Source organism: Protopterus annectens, chromosome 2.part0 (assembly GCF_019279795.1).
Source record: "Protopterus annectens isolate FY-2018-M chromosome 2.part0, PAN1.0, whole genome shotgun sequence".
Taxonomy (NCBI): Eukaryota; Metazoa; Chordata; order Ceratodontiformes; family Protopteridae; genus Protopterus; species Protopterus annectens.
Genome location: NC_056728.1, coordinates 1,333,551,738 through 1,333,571,936, shown reverse-complemented (window position 1 = coordinate 1,333,571,936; position 20,199 = coordinate 1,333,551,738). Strand labels below are relative to the sequence as shown.

The 20,199-nt window shown below is 39.6% G+C and overlaps 1 protein-coding gene and 2 non-coding genes across 3 annotated transcripts in view; 1 reads left to right on the top strand and 2 right to left on the bottom strand.

Moving 5' to 3' along the window:
• TOPAZ1 (testis and ovary specific TOPAZ 1) overlaps window positions 1–20,199 on the bottom strand; it is a 1,272,938-nt gene that overhangs the window by 89,873 nt on the left and 1,162,866 nt on the right. The window lies entirely within an intron of this gene.
• On the bottom strand, window positions 5,928–6,000 carry TRNAA-UGC. The gene has a single exon. It is a non-coding gene; the product is annotated as a tRNA-Ala (tRNA).
• Window positions 6,478–6,549, top strand: TRNAP-AGG. The gene has a single exon. It is a non-coding gene; the product is annotated as a tRNA-Pro (tRNA).

Here is a 20,199-nt window from a genome sequence, read left to right as displayed (position 1 = left end):
ATGGTGAGTAGGACATCAGTGTGGCTGACTATAGAGTCACCTATGACTAAACTGTTGGGTATATTATCTTGCCTTAGGGGCTGCTGTTGGGTGGCACACTGGTGTTGTGAGCTGTGTGACACTTTGGTTATGATTGGTGTTTGTTTGCATTTTAGCTTTGGAGGTCCTTGCTGCTTGGCCAGGTTATTCTTAAGGGACTCTACATATGTGGATTTAAGTGTTGCTATGTGTGGGTGTTGGTTTAGAAGGGCTAAGTGTTGCTTGAGGTGTAGTGTGGGTGTTAACCTTCTCCTCTTGACTGTCTAGCACAATCTTGGGTGGAGAGAGCTTTGCTTCCAGTTTGGCTATGTAAGTGCATCTCTCGCAGGTTGTAGTGTTGGGTGGTAGGAGCGGGTTGTCTGTGTACATAAGGCAATTGCTGCATTGCCCCAGTATGCCCAGATTTGCCAGGTGGACACGAGAAATCACCGGATGCAGACCACTGGACATGCCTGGTTTGGTGCTTTTTTTTTTTTTTTTTTTGTAAAGTACAAGAGCTGTTTTCCCTTAACTTAGCAAGGTCCTTTGCAATTATAGGCTGTTTAGTGCCTACAATTAATTTCTCCTTATTAACAAGGAGAGTTGAGTGCTTGTATAAGTTTAAGACTTCCTAGAGCTTTCCAGCAGGTTTTAAAGCAAGTGCTAGTTACAGGGATGCTTAAAGGTAAGATGAAAAAAAATGGTTTATCCTAAACACTGCAGTGTGCACTAGAGGAGTTAGATGTGAAAGTAGGTAACCTGAGTTTTACCTGTCTAAAATGTTAAGTTTTAGTGGAGAGTCACTATTTTTAAATCCGCAAGATAAATTGAAAGGGGGTGGTCACTTTTGTATTCTGGTACTATGGAATACAGTAGGATGGCCAATAAATTTAAATAGTTGAAGGGGAGTGATTTCACAAAATGATAATGAGATATATGGCCAAATTAACATAAGGGGAAGGCAACTAGAAAGACAGTGGTGTTTAAGAACACTACAGTAACCAGGTGGGAAAAACAATTTCTGCCTGACTCACAAGAGAAGGAGCTGTGGTCTCTTTTCAAGTTTTAATATGCAGTTAAAAGCAGAATACAAGTAAAACACAAGGTAAGTCAAACAAATCACAGTATTCAAAATAGAAAAAGGCAATAAAGTAATACAACAAATAAAAAGCAAACTTATCTTTCCTTCACAGCAAAGTGTAGCAGAGTCTGGGCGAGCCTTTCTAGTAAAGACATTTCCTTAACTTCTCTACTCTGACTCCCACCTGGGATTTTGTGTAGGACCCTCCACTGATTCCCACTTTGCTTTTGTTCTCTTATAAAGTTGCCCTACTCACAACAAGAAAGGTCTGTGGCTTTTCTCCTAAATATGTCAAGTGACTGTGTTGAAACTCTGGCATTTATGACAAGTCTGTACGTAGTGCTCCTTCCTCAGTTAGCCTGTATGCAGGTCCTGGAAGGCGATCCACCCTCTGTAATGACGCTTCAAATGTTCATAGTGTTTTTAAACAAAGGAAATAACAGATATGTTAAGTACTCTCAACATCAGTTGATTTGGGAGCGGATCCTCTGAGGGAGGTGGGGGGGTGAAACGGGTTGAAACCTACTTTCTAAGAGCCCTCCACTTGCAGTTTTTCTACTTTATAGCCCCCAAGGATGTGTGCATGAATTCTATGACATCATCAAGGTAAGATAATAGAGAATGCCAGTGCCACGTTCCCAAGTTCTGACCCCAAGAAACACGAGCAAGCTGAGCTTAAATGACACTAAAACATGGAAAAAATGTAATATTATAATCTTTAAATTATGTCAAGGGCATTCCACACATGCCTCACACAACTGGGTACCAGAATGTTACATGAGTGTACTGCAGAAAAGCATCTCAAAGATCAACTGATATGCTAAATACTCAAATACATCATAACTTGCTTAGAGTTGCCCTCTGGTATGGAAAACTGTTGGGACAAAGCCCAAACAATAAACTAAAATCCTTCCAGAGAGGCACAAGACAATAAATGTTGAGAAGCAAAAGAGAAGGCTGAATCCCTCAGCAACGAAGTGACAAAAAAAGGTTGACTCTTAAAAGAATGATCCAGACCCTAATATCTGGTGAAGATATTTACAGCATGTGAGAAAAACATCTCCATAGCATCACGTATTTCTGACATAGAAAGTAGTGGCAGAACACCTTTGGTGGATAGCAATAGCTAGTCGGTGACTGGTTGCCCAATACTAAGTACTGTTTAACAGGGGTCAAGATGGCAAACTGCTTTGCTTTTGATAATTAACGCATCCATAAATCTTAAGCTGATGATATACATTCACAGTATGAAAGGCCCCTCTGTTCCCTGGACTGAAGAAATGAAGGTGAGAGGAAAGCTCCAAGAACACTTTTGGAAATTACAGAGATTTAACTGACTGTGAGTCATCTAACACTTGTGAAAGAAAATGCAGGGTTATCTACATGTAAGAGTTGAGGGTATGAAGTCCATCTGACAAATGTACAGACCATCAAAAATTGTCTTCCAAGAGATGAAACTTAAATCAAAAGCCAGTTTGAAAGGAAGCTGGACAACCCAAACGATTGTGAAATTCAAGTTCCCAAAAAGAGTAAAGTTCTTCAGCAGAGGACAAAGATGCAGCACACCTTCAGAAACTGAAAGAAAAAAATGGTGCCGCACCACAGTTATATTATATAAAAGGCCATTGCGAGTTCTGAGAATGTAAACATTTGCACCCAGGCCATTAAATAACTTAGGCAAAACTGAAGAAGGTTCTAAAATACATTAAGCAGATCTATATATGTTCAACAGTTGTGGAAAAATGTGGTACTTCTCTGCAGAGATTGAAAACAGTTTGCAGAAAAGGTCTGCCTGGCAGATTATAGCAGCTCTTGAGAAGTCAGCATCTCAGCTATAAGGTTCAGTGGAAGCAGGAATCTAGTGGACAAACCCAAGCCATCAGGTGGAGGCAGTTGCTTTCCTACTGAAAACTGGCTTCTCTGACCTGGAGTAGGAATTTTCCTGACAGACGAGCATATGATCACCTGAAACTACATTCATCTTGGCCATCAAAGAGTCATGAGAATGACCACTAGTCACTTTACTGAACCCAGATAACTGATCCAAACCAAGTGGAATAGAAACAAAAGGTGTGAAGCAACTTTCTACAACAAAGAAGTGAGAATATATCAATGGCCCAGTCCCATCTGCCTTGCAGTAGCAAGCTGAACTAGGGCAGTATCATCTTCTCCCCATTCATAAGAAAAACTGATATCGGAATCTGACTACAGACACCCTTAATTCACAGTTCCAGTTCAGGACCAGAATCGTGCCTCATGAGGTCTGCCATGATGATCGCCTCCGGGGATATGAGCCATCAAAAGTGAAATACTTCATTCTATGGTTCACAGCCAGATCTGCAGTGCTTATCTAAGCACAATATATAAATGCTTATTTACATATCACACCTTGGGCTGTTGTCTGACCTTATCAGAAATCCTCTCATTACAGCCGAGTGACGTCTCCAGGCGTTTCTGCAGTTACACCCTACTGCGCCTCTAGGCGTCAAATATTGCCTGTTCATATTTGCATTAATAATTCCAAAACCCTGTTACATACAAGGTATCGGAAAATTTTATCTTGAAGCATACATGATAGCAAACACAATTGTATTGATATATGACCTCTGTCAATGGGTATTTGTTAAAAATGTAAGGTGATAACTTCAATTTTTAAAAGCTGAAGCCACGCCCACTAGGAGTTAAAGGTGCACACTCAAAAGAGCTCTACTGGAGGGAATCCTCCAAGCCTATGACAGCAAGTAAAATCTCGCTCAAGTGAAGAATGGACAGCATAACTAGGTTGAGAAGTATCCATTATCAGAACCTTCACTGCATGCGGAGGCAGAAAGAGAAACTCAGCATTGACACTGGTAGGGACTGTAAATACTCCAGGTGCTGGTGACACAGAACTGACACCAAAAGAATTTTTGAGGCAGCATTGGGGATTCTGCACCCACAGACACCTCACAATCCACTGAAGCATACTGATCTAGAAGCAGGCCAGCACAGCAAATATGAGGAATGCCATTAGCCCAGAAAGTTGCAGAAAGATGTAAAGTTCCACCTACATTTGGTGTCTCACCACATTAGCAAAACTATGGCCCATCAGGGTATCATCTCAGGCAGACAGAAATGGACTGGCAGACGTGACCAACACATCCCCAGTGAAGGTGATTCATTGCATTGGAACTAAAATGGACTTCTCTCATTACATGCTGTTGCCCAAGGCTGCATCCATCGTAAAGCCCTAATGAAAGCTTCTATTTAAAGGTCTTCAGACAGAGCCACCAGATGTCTGGCATCCCAAAAATGAAAATACCAGATTCTCTTTCAAGATCTCTACCACCACCACTGCCAAAATTCTGTTGGAAACTTAGAGGCAGACGACATGCCAAAAAACAGTATTCAGTAATAGAAATGGTGCTGGTTCATTAGAAAGCAGAGGAAACCTCCTGTGGGCTTCTAAGACAGCAGTATGCTGTTTCTTTTCCATTCTCTACTTCTTTCCCCGTTCAGTTTTTTTCTTTCCGTATCTTTTGAGATTTGTCACTTGTACAGTAGGATTGGTACTATGCATATTTTCAGTCTTTGCCTGGGGACTCTCTCATGCAAGGTGGCACCACTTGAGTGGACTGGAAAGCAATGCTTTGTCCCACGCATCCAGACAGCTTTGCTCATCTTTCATGCATCTCCACTTTGGCAACATAGTATCACTCAGGTTCTTCCTCTAATTTATTAATATTGTTGCTTTGTTCATTAATCAGAAATTGTCAGTTGTCAATCAAGCCATGACACGAGTTTTATGAGCTTTCAATCTTGTAAGTTCAGAAAAGGGTCTTTCTGCGGATTCCTTGAAAGATGTATGGAACGATGGGGTTGTGTCTTTATAGCAATCTCTTACTCTCACTATCTTGCATACTATTTGCCATCACGTGAGACATGTTACGATTTTGCCTCATTGCATTGTGAGCAATGTGCCTCTTTTTGATCTGTCTGCAGATTCCATTCTCTCTCTTATTTACTATCACAACTCTCCAGGTTATTGTAGAGCATTGATGTAGATTCCATACTGTTTAACTAGGAGTCGGTGTACATTTCATTCTCCGCCTAACCTAAGCCCCACATGAGATGAGTGGCATTGATGACACTTTCGAAGCTTAGGAGTAAGTTTCACACTGATGTGAAACCCATTCAGATCAGGAAATGGGTTATCTGAGGTCATCCATTTAATTGGAAATGAAGCAGTGACCTGAGAAGCATACATCTCAACTGGCCAGATTTCCACAGTAGGTCCAGATTTTTGCCTCATATTTTTGGTCAGTTCCTCATAAAATTTCACTTTTTTGCATGCAAATCACTGAGGATGAATGCACTGAGTGATGTCATACATTTGAGTTTCAGACTTCATATCCATCAGAAAATGCATGCTAACACGTCATGCTTTTCTAGCAACTTCCTAAGTTTAAGTTTATATGATAAAAATATAAAAATATGTTGTTTTTTTGGCCATTGTTCCACCGCTACTTCAGACTTTGTCCAGATTTCTGACTAAGTGGTTGAGAGTTATACTGAGAAGGCCTTAGAGTCCTCCAGTCTACCAGCTCAGCTATGCAAAGAATGCTGCATCAATGGAAAACTTACAATATTATGCATATAAGTCACAAAATCCCATCTGTACGAGACCAATAATAACACTTCGCTCCTTCAGTCACATTAAAGGTTTTCTGTCTGTTCTCTCAGTCATCCACATTTTATTGCAGCTTCCTGTCTTATACTCAAGAAAAACCTTGGCAGTTTTGTTGTGGTACTATGTGTAATCATGAATGGCACTGGTCCCTAAAATGCATGGAGAATGAGGGTATCGATCCCTCTACCTCTCGCATGCAAAGCGAGCGCTCTACCATTTGAGCTAATTCCCCAACGATCGCTAGCCTTCTTCTTGAACTCAACAGTCTAATTAGAAAGTGCATGTTTTAATCTATACTTGAATGCAGTTTGTTTAGTTGACACTGACTTAAAGATGCACACCTTTCTGTAATCTGACCCTCAAGGTAACTTTGGAGTCTGCATCCTTCAAAATTCTTTAACTGCAGCAGCAGCACCTGCTAAGTATATTATCCTTTTAAAAATACTTCCTCATTTTCTCCATGTCCCATAAGAAAACTGAAAAGCAGAAAACTAATAAATAAAAAAATACAGACAGCACAAGTACATCACTTGGGTCACGGATGCAGTAAGCACAGTCCCTTGGGTGTTGCTGACTCTCTTACTCCACACTGAGAAAAAAATTGTCAGCGTCAAACTTATGCTCTCTCACTAGCTCAACACAATGAGAAGGTACTACCTTGCTGTACCTTGTTGGTCTGTCTTGATATCACTAAGCCAGGACTGTATGTGGCTTGTTGGTCTAGGGGTATGATTCTCGCTTAGGGTGCGAGAGGTCCCGGGTTCAAATCCCGGACAAGCCCTGAGTCTTGAATAGAAAGGTACAGTGGATGGTGAAGGTCTTCCTCCAAAAATAAGCTGCTTAGTGAACTAAAGAGTTTGATATCCTTCATGATTTACATGCTGTGAAAGTAAGCCACTTAACTAAAGAGGTCCTTGGTATAATTGAGAATTAGGGGAATGCTTATAATGGTTTCTTGGGTCACATTGCTAGTACCTTCTTATCAACATAAACTATCTGAGAAAGGGTCAACAGGTTAATCATACTGCACTATTCTCAATGAATCATCCTGCCATCATTCATTGCATTATAACAGATCTGTCTGAATACTAGAGTTGACAGATGGAATATAGCAATTGAAGAGAAACCTCACCAACTCATTTCAAACAATGAAGTTTACCTATTTTATTCAAACAAAAGAAAAAAACTCCGAAAAATGTACTGAGAGACTGACTGCTAAAATTAAAACACAAGAATGGAACCCACAGACATCATATCTGTCCAGCGAAACAAGCATCAGACATTGAGACTGTGATATAGCAATTAGAGACAAATATAAAACTTGTTGGAAACAATGTAGTTCATCTTTTTTACTCAAACAAAAAAAAATCTGAAAATAATGTAATTAAACTAAGATTCTGGCACATTGAAAAAAGGAATGACACAAGAATAGAACCCACAGATATCTGATCTGTCCAACAATAGAAGCATCAGACATTAAGACTGTGATGTGACACCTCTCTCTCTCTGAACACATGTACCTGAGGCTGCTGTCTTCACCACATCAATGGCACATTGAAATTGATAGTGAACATTGTGGAAACAAAATGAAGAGACTCTTGTAATGGTTATTTCCAGAGACTCCTTGATTCCAGAAACAGGAAGTTTTTCCATGTTTTCTAGCATTTGACCAACTACAGACGACTGGAACTGAGCCAGAACAAACAGACAGTTCAGAACTAGGAGAACAGAACATTTTCTTGTCCAGTCTGATTATATCTTTACACTCACTGACAGCCAGCAATGCAAAAGGAAAGCACACAGGAATCTGCCCTTGAGTATCTATGCAGCTAAGCATTAATTTGCTCTGAGGTTTGTGAAAGGTCATCCATCTTTTTTTTTTTTTTTTTTTTTTTGAGCAGAAGGGCCCGAATCTACATGCTTTTAATCTAGATATGTGTTTAAAGATATTCTCTTGGGAAAGGGTGGCCATGGTTATCCTTCTTCTCAGGGTACTGATTTAGTCATTCCTCAGGAAGAGGAAGAGTGAATCAGTTCATACAGAATCACAGCAGTCTTATCATCCCTTTAAATCAGGGTACATCTAGGGGAATTCGGCAAGATGGAGCAAGGCATTACCCTTGTCTACCTCTAAAACTAGGACCTTGCCCCTCTCTGACTTTCCAGCTCAGCAGGACTCAAAGGGGGAAGAAAATGTCTTCCTCAGATTAGATGCTTACAGGCCCTCCAACTTAAGCTGCATAACAGTTTTATGCTTGTCAGTTGCTGGCACAGAGATAGAGTGTCTGTCTGACACCAGCAAGCCAAGCTCAGGAGAGGGCTCTGCGGCTAACAGGGTTGGCTTGGGGGGGGGGGGGTTATAGTATAAACTGGCTGATGGTCAGCTCTCCTATATAAGGGTGAAGAGTCTGAGGAATCTTGCTGCCTGTGTAATTTCTAAAGACCAACAGTCTTGTAGGTTACCTCTCTAAGGAGGTGAAAACATCCAATGCTTGGTGGTTGGATGCATGCATCAGGCACATTGATATCATGGCACAGTTCACTCCCACAGATAGGGATCTTGCCTGGCCACTGCATGAATGAGAGCAGCTGGTTCCTCATTTGTAATTCCCACTCAAATCTCTCACTTCCCAGGGCTTTAGACAATGATTATTTAAGACAGAAGTCCTGAGGAGTCAGGGGACTCACTCAGCAAAGGGGCACTTCCAGCATTGCAAGAAAACAGCAATTGAGAGACTCAGCAGTAGTTGGGTGGAGGGACAAGATCATGTTGTGTATGAGTGACAGGCATCCTCCAACATGAGGAGTACCATTAACTGAATATGGTGCTGCTATGTGAAATGCCTGCTCAAAGTCATGAAGCAGGATTTGATTACATGCTCTGACAGTCTGCTCCCAAGCCCACTCAGCCATACCCCACCAGGCAATGGATAAGCATAACTGCAATGGCTTGGGTGACTGGGGCCCACCTGAAGAAGAATCCTGTTTAGCTGCAAGTGGGAGCCAAGAACCTGGGAAGAGGGTAAAGGGGCAGACTCAGCCCAAGATCACTTAACAGCACAAAGTGGATTTGAGGATCTGCACCATATTAGACAGCTGGACATGTTCTAAACTGAGAGAGGCATAATAATACAATTTCAGAAATCGCCTCCCTGAATGGATGAAAGGGAAGCAGCTCTCTCTGAGCATTCTCAGTTATTAGCCAATTACAGGTGCAAACTTAATCCCTGACTATTTGAAAAACAGACTGTAGGTGATGATGGGATGGAGACCATCAAAATGGCAGACCTCCATAGAAGTGGCACTGGCAAATGCCTCACCTCTTGTTCTGTTACCCTTCCTCTTTGCATCTTGTTGGGAACTTATGAGGAAGGCTCCTGTCAATATCTGTATTGGATTTCTTCCAATGTAACCATCCTTGGTCTTCTTTCTCTTCCTCCTATTTGAGTGTACAGGTGACATTCTAACATTTCAAGCCCTCCTGGACATTTTGTTCCTTTTCCCATAAAGTAGAGGAAATGGCTATGTGGGTCCAAGCTTGTGATCGAATGACTGCAGTGGCATATCTTCCCTCAGTATCAAAATCTAGAATGTTTTCTGAAGCACAATACGACTAAGGTTTGACATACATACACAACAAGATGGAAATAAAGATAACAGAGATGCATATGCCCTCCTAGCACTGCATGAACATTTCTTGCAAACAAAGGTGGGAGGTGCATATACCTTATGCACATGAACTAAAGAGTGAAAGATGTGAGAGAGGGCTTTCACCAAAGAGATATCAACCATTACACATTTCAAAGGAGCCCTCAACATAAGATATTGCAATGTGATATTGCATTTCAGCATTGCTGTTAACAAATCCACTTTGGAATTCCACACCTTTTATAAATCCAGTGCAAGGCCAAGACATAACTCTCATTCATGCTCGATAGCTGTTAACTAATTTAGTGCATGCACAAAATTGTTTGACAGTTCCAGAATGCACCATATCAAGAGTCCATCCTTGATGTACTTGTCCAGTTCATGACTGGAAAAATCTCAAGGGTTAGAGCCCGACAGCTTGTAACTGTCCTCCCCATATACACACGTGCCAATTTAGTGCATCATAAAGCTATTGTTAGTCTGTATTTGAATCAGTTCAAATGCAGAAGAAAAAAAAACTTAACAGGCTTAGTTGCTCAAAACTTCTGTGTCACTAGGTACCCTGAGTGGAAAAATGCATCCTAAGTTACTACAACATAGATTGGAATGGAAGCAAAGAGCATTTCCTTGGAAAGCTGTACAGGTGTGTCGATGATCACAGAAGACTGTAAATGGGACCTTGGCTTCTAGACTGACACTGTGCTAGTTCCAGTGCCCTAACAGATTTGGATATAACAGTTTAAAATGAAGCCTTTCTAAAAGTACAGAGGTGATGGCTGCTGCCATCAATTCCACAGCATGAAGAAACTGCCTTGAAGGAAGTTTAGGTAATGATATTAGTGTCTTGCAGCAATCAAAAATCAGACTCTTCATGGGAGGGAAGCACTGGGTATGGAATTAATAGCTGCATCTTAAACAGCAATAATCTGCTTCAGGTTTCAGTGAGATTCTAGCAAATTTGCAATACACCAAGGAATTAGAACATGTATAGCATATTGCCTCGTGCAGTGGTTATCCACTCCTCTGTTGGAATAACTAGTAACTCAGTTAAATGAAACCACAGATCCCCCAACTTGCAGATCTGTTGAAACACGTGAAGCACATCATGAAGATGTTAGGTATAGAGCCATACCCAAAATGGCAAGGTCATAAATAAAAGTTCTGACCTCTTACTTGGAATAGTTGAAACCTTGTTTGTACCACATGAAAGGGAACGTGGAAACAACCATCTTTTATTTGGGGGGGGGGGGGCAAAAGGGCAGACATGGATAACATCCTGAGTTCTTTTTTTTAATAATGCACAGACTACCTTAAGCATTTTATAAAAGTTGTGAACCATTTTATTCTAAAACCAATAAAACATCTGGAATATAAAACATTCTTCTGAAGAGGGGTTACTGAATCTGTGGACATCTTTGCTACAAGCGAAAGAACATATTGCCAAACAAGATCTGAATGGGTTTGAATGCTCTGATAAGGGTGCCTGACTGCTTAGTATAGAGGTAAATGGGTGTACCCTTTCTCCAGAAGTTGTAGGTCCCATGCATTTAATATCAGATACCTCCAAACACCCATGTGGAGGCTAAATCATACTCTGACAGCTTTCCTGGATATGAGAAGATGGCTAGGGAAAGCATTAAACACTTTGTCCAGACTGCTCTAAGCAAGTTCTTGCTGCTAGACAGCTAATACTTGACTTGCTGCTGGACCTTGGATGAGCTTGTGGACTTGAAATGTTCTTGAATTGAAATGTCTGATTCCTTTAAAGATTTTGGCTCTTAATGTGCTGCTTTCTTGGCCTTAAACCGCTGCAGGGGAGAATAAAGGTAAACCCTCATAATATCTCTCAAGTCAAGTAACCTTTTTTTTCCGATCAGATATACACAGATATACACAGCAGTGCAAGCTGAACGAAATTATGTTGCTTTGGTCCCCGTGCAAGACATAACGATGAACACACAGTTTGAATGACAGTAAGACAATGCACATACAGTAATAATTAAAATATTAACACAATAGATTACCACAATTGGACAGGAAGACATTAGACAATATTATACTAGTAGATATTGCAAGACTGTGACTTCACATTGTGATCGCTTAGAATATTGCACTTCATTAGTTGTATGATGTTCACATTGCACATATATGGAGTGGTGTGTACATTCAGGAACTAATAGCATAAGAAATCAAGCTAACCGTACCAGTTATTGAAGAAATTTGCCAGAGTGGTTACTATAGCTGATACTTCATAGCAAGTGGGGTACTGATCTAATTATTAGCTGTCATATTTGGCATTCAAGTTCAGCAGCCTTATGGATAGAGGGAAGAAGCTCCTGTTCAGTCTATATGTTTTGCAGTGTAAGCTGCGATATCGCCTGCCCGAGGAAAGGTGGACATACTTGACATGGGCAGGATGAGTGGGATTGTTGATTATCTTCCTAGCCCTTCCCACACACTGAGTCTTGTGAAGATCATCCATGGATGGGAGCAAGGAACCAATGACTTTTTCCACTGTCCTCACTACCCTCAGGACAGCCTTGAGGTCAGATGTTTTGCAGTTACCATGCCAAACTATGATGTTATTTGAGAGGATGCTCTCAATGGTCCCCCTGTAGAAGGCTTTGAGGATGGACTGAGACAGGTTTGTCTTCCTCAGTTTCCGTAGGAAGTGCAGAAGTTGTTGTGCCTTCTTCACTGTGTGGCTAATGAGTCGACCAGGATAGGTCCAGGAACTTGGTGTTTTTGACTCTTTCCACTGCCACCCCCTTAATTTCCAAAGGCTGATGTATCTCCTGAGTCCTCCTGAAGTCCACTATTAACTCTTTGGTCTTGCTTACGTTTAAGGCCAGATTGTTGCTGTTGCACCACCCTATCAGATGCTCCACTTTATCCTTGTAGGCTGTTTCCTCACCATTTCTGACAAGACCCACGACAGTGGTATCATTCGCAAACTTGATGATTTTGTTGAATTCACGCTTGACCATGTAGTCGTGCAACAACAAGGTGAACAGCAGAGGACTCGGGATACAGACCTGAGGGACACGCATGCTCAATGTAATACTGATTGAATGGTATTTTCCCTATCCTGCCAGGTTTCCTTATCCTGCCTATTAAAACGTTAATGTCAGCAATGGCACCATTCCGTACATTCTACTGATTATTTGCAAGAAGCCCTGAGATCCATGGCAAAGCAAAGTTTAAACCATCAGTACCAGCACTACTGTAGCTACATTGGGCTGAGAATGACAGATGTCAAACACTGACCTCACAAATTGTTGGTATTCAACACAGCAATCCTCTAAATCCAGAAGAAGCACAGCTATAGTATCAGAATCAAGAACAGACATAGCTTGCTCATTGTGATTTTTCTAAAGCCTACCTAGTACTTAATGAGGTGTACACTGTAAATCGTAAAGTGCAGGGCTGAAAGAGATTATGCAAGTACCTTTCTGCCCCAGAAGTCAAAACATGCTCAATCCATGTCAGGGAGGGGCAGGTAGTAAAGGTTCTGGGGTGTATGCAGTCTCCCATATGTTACTACCAACAATCTGGAAGGGAATGCACAGTGTTTACCCAAAAAGCAGCATCCCAGAGAGAGAGAGAGAATACTTATCATCCAATCTATGAATCAGGGACAGAATTTCATCACGACCTGACATGTAGATTTCATGGTGTACCGAATAAGGGGGAAAAAACGCAGAATGACGTCAAGCTGGGGTTCTTACAGACCTAGGTATTCAGCCATCTTAGAAGCCTAGACATTGTTTCACCTTCCAGAAAAGATATTCAAAGGAAAGAAAAAGAATACGAAGACCCCACAGAAGAAACTAGTAAAGGAATGACTACCTCCTAGGGCTCTGGGTCTTTATAGCAGAAAAAACACCTTCTAGAATTCTGTCAAATAAAAAAATCCAAAGACTTATGGTCTGATTCTGCAGAAGAAAACAGAAACCAATTGATTCTCTGCCCTCATCTCCCACTGTATAATGCAGGTGTCAGAAGTGTAAGAAACTAGAGTGAGTTGGTGGGCGCCCAATTTCTCAGCACGTCTGACAAACCATTCCTTCATGACAGGGAAAGATGATCATCCTGCTAACACCTCAATTGCCCCCTCTCTAATAAAAGGAGTAGATACTAAATGCATGGATGAATTTTTTTTTTAATTCAAACCACCATCTTCTTTTCTACCATAAATTATCCATCTTCTCAACAGTTTCAACCTTGAGTCCCAAATGAAGCTAAAAAGAAATATAGCAACTCTTTTTTCCATTTGAGTAGGAAATATATATTCCCCCTAAATATGCTATTTTTCCTAATACACGTGTATTCAATATATATCTGTTTTCTCAGAAATAAATAATAAAAACTTTCCACCAAGCTACCCATTTATTTGTTCCATTATCTCTCTATCCATTCATTTATTATGATTTTATACTCGCCAAATGTAATTCCCAAATTCTTTACATTCTTTCTTCTGACATATATACTCCATTTAATTTTTCTCTCTCACCAAATCTCTTACTTCATTTTGCAAATACTTTTTTAACAGATTTTTGATCTTTATTACAACCTCACTTATCCACACCATACTTTTTTATCAGAAATGAATCATCTGTATATGTCATACATATTGGTAATACAGTACTTTCCTTCCACTGTCCATCTTGCCACCCTCATTTCATACATACATTCTGTACTATCGCATTAATTACTAGTACAAATAGGCACATACTCTCTCTTAATAATTATTTTCCAAACCACCCATTTAGCATAACCTGCACCCATGAATTTTCATAACAGTTCTTTTTTTAGTTTAATATTTTTCTCCTGTGCCATATGTCTCTAACACATGCCACATTGCTTCATGTCTCACTTTATCAAAGACTTTAGTTACATCACATGCTATCAGTCTTATTTCTTCATTTAATTTATCATTTTACTACTGTTTTCACTATAATTAGCAATTCTTTCACCTCTCTTCCTTTTATACCCTACATCCCTTCTCCTACTACCTCATCCAATACTTTCTCCAAACTTTTTGTAGTATTTTCATAAATATTTTAGTCAACAATCCCTGTGTTACAGGCCTCCAAGTTTTTATATATTTTCTTTCATCCTTTTTCCATGTACATTTTATCACTCCACCACATCTTCTTCCAATATATACCTTCCTTCATCCAATTACTTAATATTCTTTTGTCTTTTTTCATTTCATTATAATACTTAAAACTTGTTCCACCCAGTCCTGGCACTGATTCATTCTTACCTTTTTATCCATCCATCCATCTACAACCCCTTTTTCCCATTTTTGCACATGGGGTCAGGGTGTCACTTCAACAGTGACAATCATCTTCAGCCAAGGTTCACACCGATGGGTGACTAGGCCTGCTACAGTCACCTTCACTAATTTTTCTTATAAATTCTTCATAGGATCATAGGCTGTTACAAAGCTAACAGCCCTACTGCCTTTTTAAGTCTGGCCATTCTTGCCCCAAATTTCCTAATTATCAATGTCCATGGGCTAGAACATCTTTGGTATATGCCTGTGCCTTAAGGCATCTATAAACTGCCTCTGTCCAATTTCCCATCCTATGGTCCAAACTATACTAGAACAGGCTTAGGGAAGAACTCTGTTTCACATGAATGGGGAGTCTGTTCCAGAGAAGGGGTAATCTCTGAGACATATAACCTGTCATTCCAACATATTTTGTTTATGTCAGCGATGAGGTTTAGATCCTTAGATGGGATAATGCTAGTGCTGTTTATTTTGTGAATGTGTAGTAGATCCATCAGGGCTGGATCAGAGAATGCCTTGTAGGTTAGGCATAAATCGTCCCTCAGTAGTCTGTAGGAGATCAAGTACAGGGCTTTGAGGTGGTCTATACAAGACATATTAATTTGCACCCTGTTCTCTTTTAGTGAGAAACCTCTGTTTCAAACGCCTGGTCAGGTACATGCTAAAGGGGGCACTGTACTTGATTACTATTTAATTAGGGCTGAGTATAGTGGGATTATGACTTCCCTAGATCTGGATGCCATGCCCTTACTTACCAGTTGCACCCCGCAGAAGGATTTTCTCAGTACCACAGACACATGGTGGTCAAAGTTCAGGGTACTGGCAACCTGAGTTTGCAAGTCCCTTACCACTGGGTGTACTCTTATGGGAGTGTTATCAATGTAGTAATTTGCAGGGGTGGTTATCTTCCTAAAGGGCATAATTATGCATTTTTTCATTGAGTTTTAGGCCATGGTGCTGGCACCAGTTATTTGTCTGTGGCAGACCCTCCTGGAGGATATCTACATCTTTGGGGGAATTCAGTGATTGCACCCAACTTACAGTTGTTAGCAAATTTGGTCAGCCAAAGGCCCTCTACATTTGCCATTACTTCAGAAGTATATTCCAGACAGCAGAGGTCCCAGTACTGAGCCCTGTGGATCACCACTAGTAACAGGCCCCTAGGCTGAGGTGGATACCCCAACCATAACTTCAAGAGACCTATTTGAGGGGTGGGGCCTAGATGGCCAATTGAGAGCAGTGAATTTTGAGAGCTCCATAAACTAGTATAATAATATGGGAAAATGTTATTATTTTCAAGTTTAAAATGTCAGAAATCTATAGATATATTTCCAAACTACATAAATATCAATTTTGGTGGAGATGTACAAAACTTTTCCTGTCAAGTAACTTGGATATATATTGTGTCACTGAATATGAACAACTCAAGGGATTCTCATCAAGATGCTGCTTTGAAAAAAAGAACTGCAATTGATGACATCTACCTTACAGGAACTATCTTTGAAGATGGATGGCTTTAAAAATGACTTAGAAAACCTCAAATTAAATTCTCAAAAACAGACTGATACTCTTAAGGAACTATTACTGCAACACCATACAAAAATAACAAATATAGAGACTTCTCTAAATGACTTTGAAGGGAGACTCAAAGAGGAAGAATTCCAAAAAGAATTTCTGCTTAAACAGAATACATGGCTGCTTAACAAAATAGATGACTTAGAAAACAGGGAAAGGAGAAACAGCATAAAGGTCTTTGGTCTGCCTGAAAACACTGAAGGAGAAGACATTATTTCATTCTTAACAACCTGGATTCCTGAATTTTTAGACTTGAAAGAGGGACTTTCATTTGGAATTGAAAGGGCACATAGAGCACTGAGGAAACATACTTCAAACTCAACAAATACTCCACCTAGATCCATAGTTATAAAATTTCTTTCATTTCTGGACAAGGAACTAATATTAAAATCTGCTTGGAGAAAATCACCCTTAAAATGCAATCAAAGCTTGATAAGGTTTGACAATGATAATTCTTACAGAATACTAGAACAAAGGAAAAAAGTCTGGCCAATAATACAACTGTTGAAACAAAACAACATTAAAGCACAGCTAGCCTTTCCAACCAAGATAAAAATACTTTTTGCCAATGAGATGAGAAGCTTCTCCTAATAACTTAGGAGAAGCTACTATATTCATCAAAAACAACAACACAGTGTCTATCCCAGATGAAATGGAATGGATGGCCCCTACTCTTAAAAGAATGAAAGAAACAAATCCTCGGACTGATGCTAGAAAGAAGAAACAAAAAACTGATTCCAAGATAGCTGTCCCAAAAAAATACTCTTACAACTACAGCTCTCAAAGTATCAACTGATATGGTACATCACGTGCCATCTGGTTTTATTTAGAAAAAAAAGAGGGTTTCTTAAACAACTGAGAAACAGTAATGATTTATTCAGAATGTTCAAAGACTCCAGTAATTCTTCACAAACAAAGGTAGGTCAAGATGGGTTAATATTTACATTATATATAAGCCAAACAAAGCAACATATTATACAAACATAGAAGTTTCTATTCCCCTACTTGAACTCAATAAATACTTATCTTGCTCATTTTTCATTGATTTTACTTATAATAATTTAAGTAATTAATTAACTAGCGGTGCTGCTATAGCGTTGTCACCTCACAGTTAGATGTTGCCTATTCGATTCTCAGATAGAGCGTCTTCTGTGTGGCGACATGTGAGAATGGGCGTTCCTTCGTTGAAGGTTGTGCGTTAGGCCCAGCAAGCCAGCACGTAAAAATATACTGCCAATTATTAGCGGTCCAGAGTTCCGCTGTGGTGACCCCTAACCGGGAAAAGCCGAAAGACACAATTAACTAATTCAACAAGGTACCATTCATCAGAGTTCAGACTCAAATGCAACAAATTAACATCATATATAATAGCAGTAACAGAAGTGTTTTGAAAAAAAAAATACTGTCATGGAGACTAATGCCTTCTTCAGTTAAAGTATGATTTAGAAATGTCATGTATATCCTGGTTAAATAATAGTAGCAAGCTCTTGGTATAAATGTCATCATTACTCTGTCTAAATAACATCAATTATGGCAGGTATTACAGCTACGAGCACTGTTTGATTAATCCTGATATGGTGTGCATGGATGCAGCTGTGTCTGTCAGCTAGTACAAATGTCATTATTATTCTGTCTAAACACAGTTAAAATCAATTATGGCAAGTATCATAGCTTCGAGTGCTGTTTGAGCAATCCTAATATGGTGTGCGTGGATGCAGCCGTGTCTGACAGCTAGTCCAAATGTCATTATTATTCAGTCTTAACATAATTAATATCAATTGTGGCAGGTATCATAGCTTCGAGTGCTGTTTGATTAAGCCTGACGTGCTGTATGTGGATGCAGCTGTGTCTGGCAGCTGTTATATGTTGCCGTTTTTATCTCCGGGAAGGTGTGGGTTGCGGCTTGTGATTGAGGTTTACTGATGCTTGTGTATTAAGAAGAGACATTTGGTGTTTTAGCCTGGATCCAGGGGAAGGGGGTGGACAGAACTGTGATTTGGGATATTTTGGCAGAGAATGGTTTGTTTGTACATCTGCTGAGTGAGAGGTTGGAGGGCTGGAGGAGTGTGTTGTCGCTTGTTGGGCGGCTTGTTGGGAGGTTTTTTTTTTTTTTTAACTGTTTCCTTTCTGTTATTTTCCTGGCTGCTGCCTCGCTGAAAGGGTGGGAATTTAGGCTTGAAGTTGTGAAGTTGCAGTGAAGTGAAGCTTCAGGTGCATCGTGAGCCTCTGGTATGCAGTACACAGACACACTAACAGAAACGGATGCTCCCAGGTTGCTATGGTAAAGGAGACAGAGTGACGATAATGCTAAATGGCTCGGAGGAGCCTCCGAGATAATTCTCAGCAATGACGTTTTTGGTTTAAAAAAAATAATAATAAAATATATATATATATATATAAAATAAAAAGGCTGTTTTAAACCACATATACACATACACATACTGATGGCCTACCAACACTTTGTTTAGCTCACTAAGTTAATTCTTGATAAAAATAAATAAATAAGCGCAATTTTATATTTAAAATGTATTTTGTTCCAAACACATTAAGGACTTGCATAAGAGTGGAAGTCTGAGTTATTGTGAAAGACTAAGAGCACTTGGTCTTGTGCAGTACCCTTTGCAGTGGTCTGGGAAGTGAGCTTGCTTGGGCATATGGGGATAGCTGATTCTAGGGGTGTTTGGGTTGCTGGGAAGTGCTACAGAGTCATTAGATTTTCTTCGTGGAAATATCTGTGGGAATGGAAAGTGTGTTGAGTGGTTCACTGGCAGAGAGGCCACTGCATGGAACAGGCTGGTAAAATGGAACAGGACAAATATTGGTTTGGATATTTTAAGAACAGCCTGGAAACACACCACATGAACTAGTGAATGGTATTCTGGCAAAACTGGATGGGCATTGTTGCCCGTGCTTAAAGTACTGATACGTGTGTATGTAAGGATGGAAATATACTTATAACAAATAAAAAAACTAGAAGGGTCTCAATTTGAAGTCTATGGACTGTATAAACATGCTTGGAAGGAGCTAATAATAAGAATAAACATTACAGGTTGTGGTCTCTCAAATAACTAAGCAACAGCCAAAAAAAAAAAACCCAAACAGAATAGTTATGTAATGTATGATTTTTAGTAAATCTAGACATAAAATACATAATCGTCATATAAGATGAAGCAGTCTGCTGAATTTATACATTAAAGACAGGATTTAATAACACGGGCTTGTGTATAATAACATTAATGTTTTAACTTGTCATATATGACATACACTATATTGAACATCAAGGGGAAGCATGACGATTTTCTCATATAAGTAAATGTGCATAACAGGTCATATAATTGCTTTAACTTGACTTGTGGTTTTGTAATACATCTTGACCATACATAATACTTAAGCTGTTACTAAGGTAAGTCATGTTTTATACATGGCATCAAACTGACAAAGTTGTCCAAGGGAAACAATAGAAGCCTGAAATAGGAATGTCACAGAATGTAACAATCACATTCTGAACAAATAGTATTAAATTGACAATAATCACTTAGTTTAACCTTTGCTGATTATACAAAATAGAATGTTGCCATTAAAATCTAAAAAATTTCAGTATATGCCATAAAATGGCAATTTATGCATATGGAAAGGGAACTTGTAATCACTAATCACAATAAGTGAATTTGTAGTTTTTATCCTATAATTTCACTCATTTTAAATGCAGATATGAAAATCCTTATGTGTAGGGAAGAGGGATGCACTGATAATTAAAATGGACCAACTTTCATCAATGTTTACATAAAACAAACTTGATGCTTTAAATTAAGTTAGCAACAAAGTGATTACTTAAATGCTGCCAAACAAAAAATATAACTTCTGATATATCTAGCAATATACATTGTATTATAAACATTAGGTATAAAT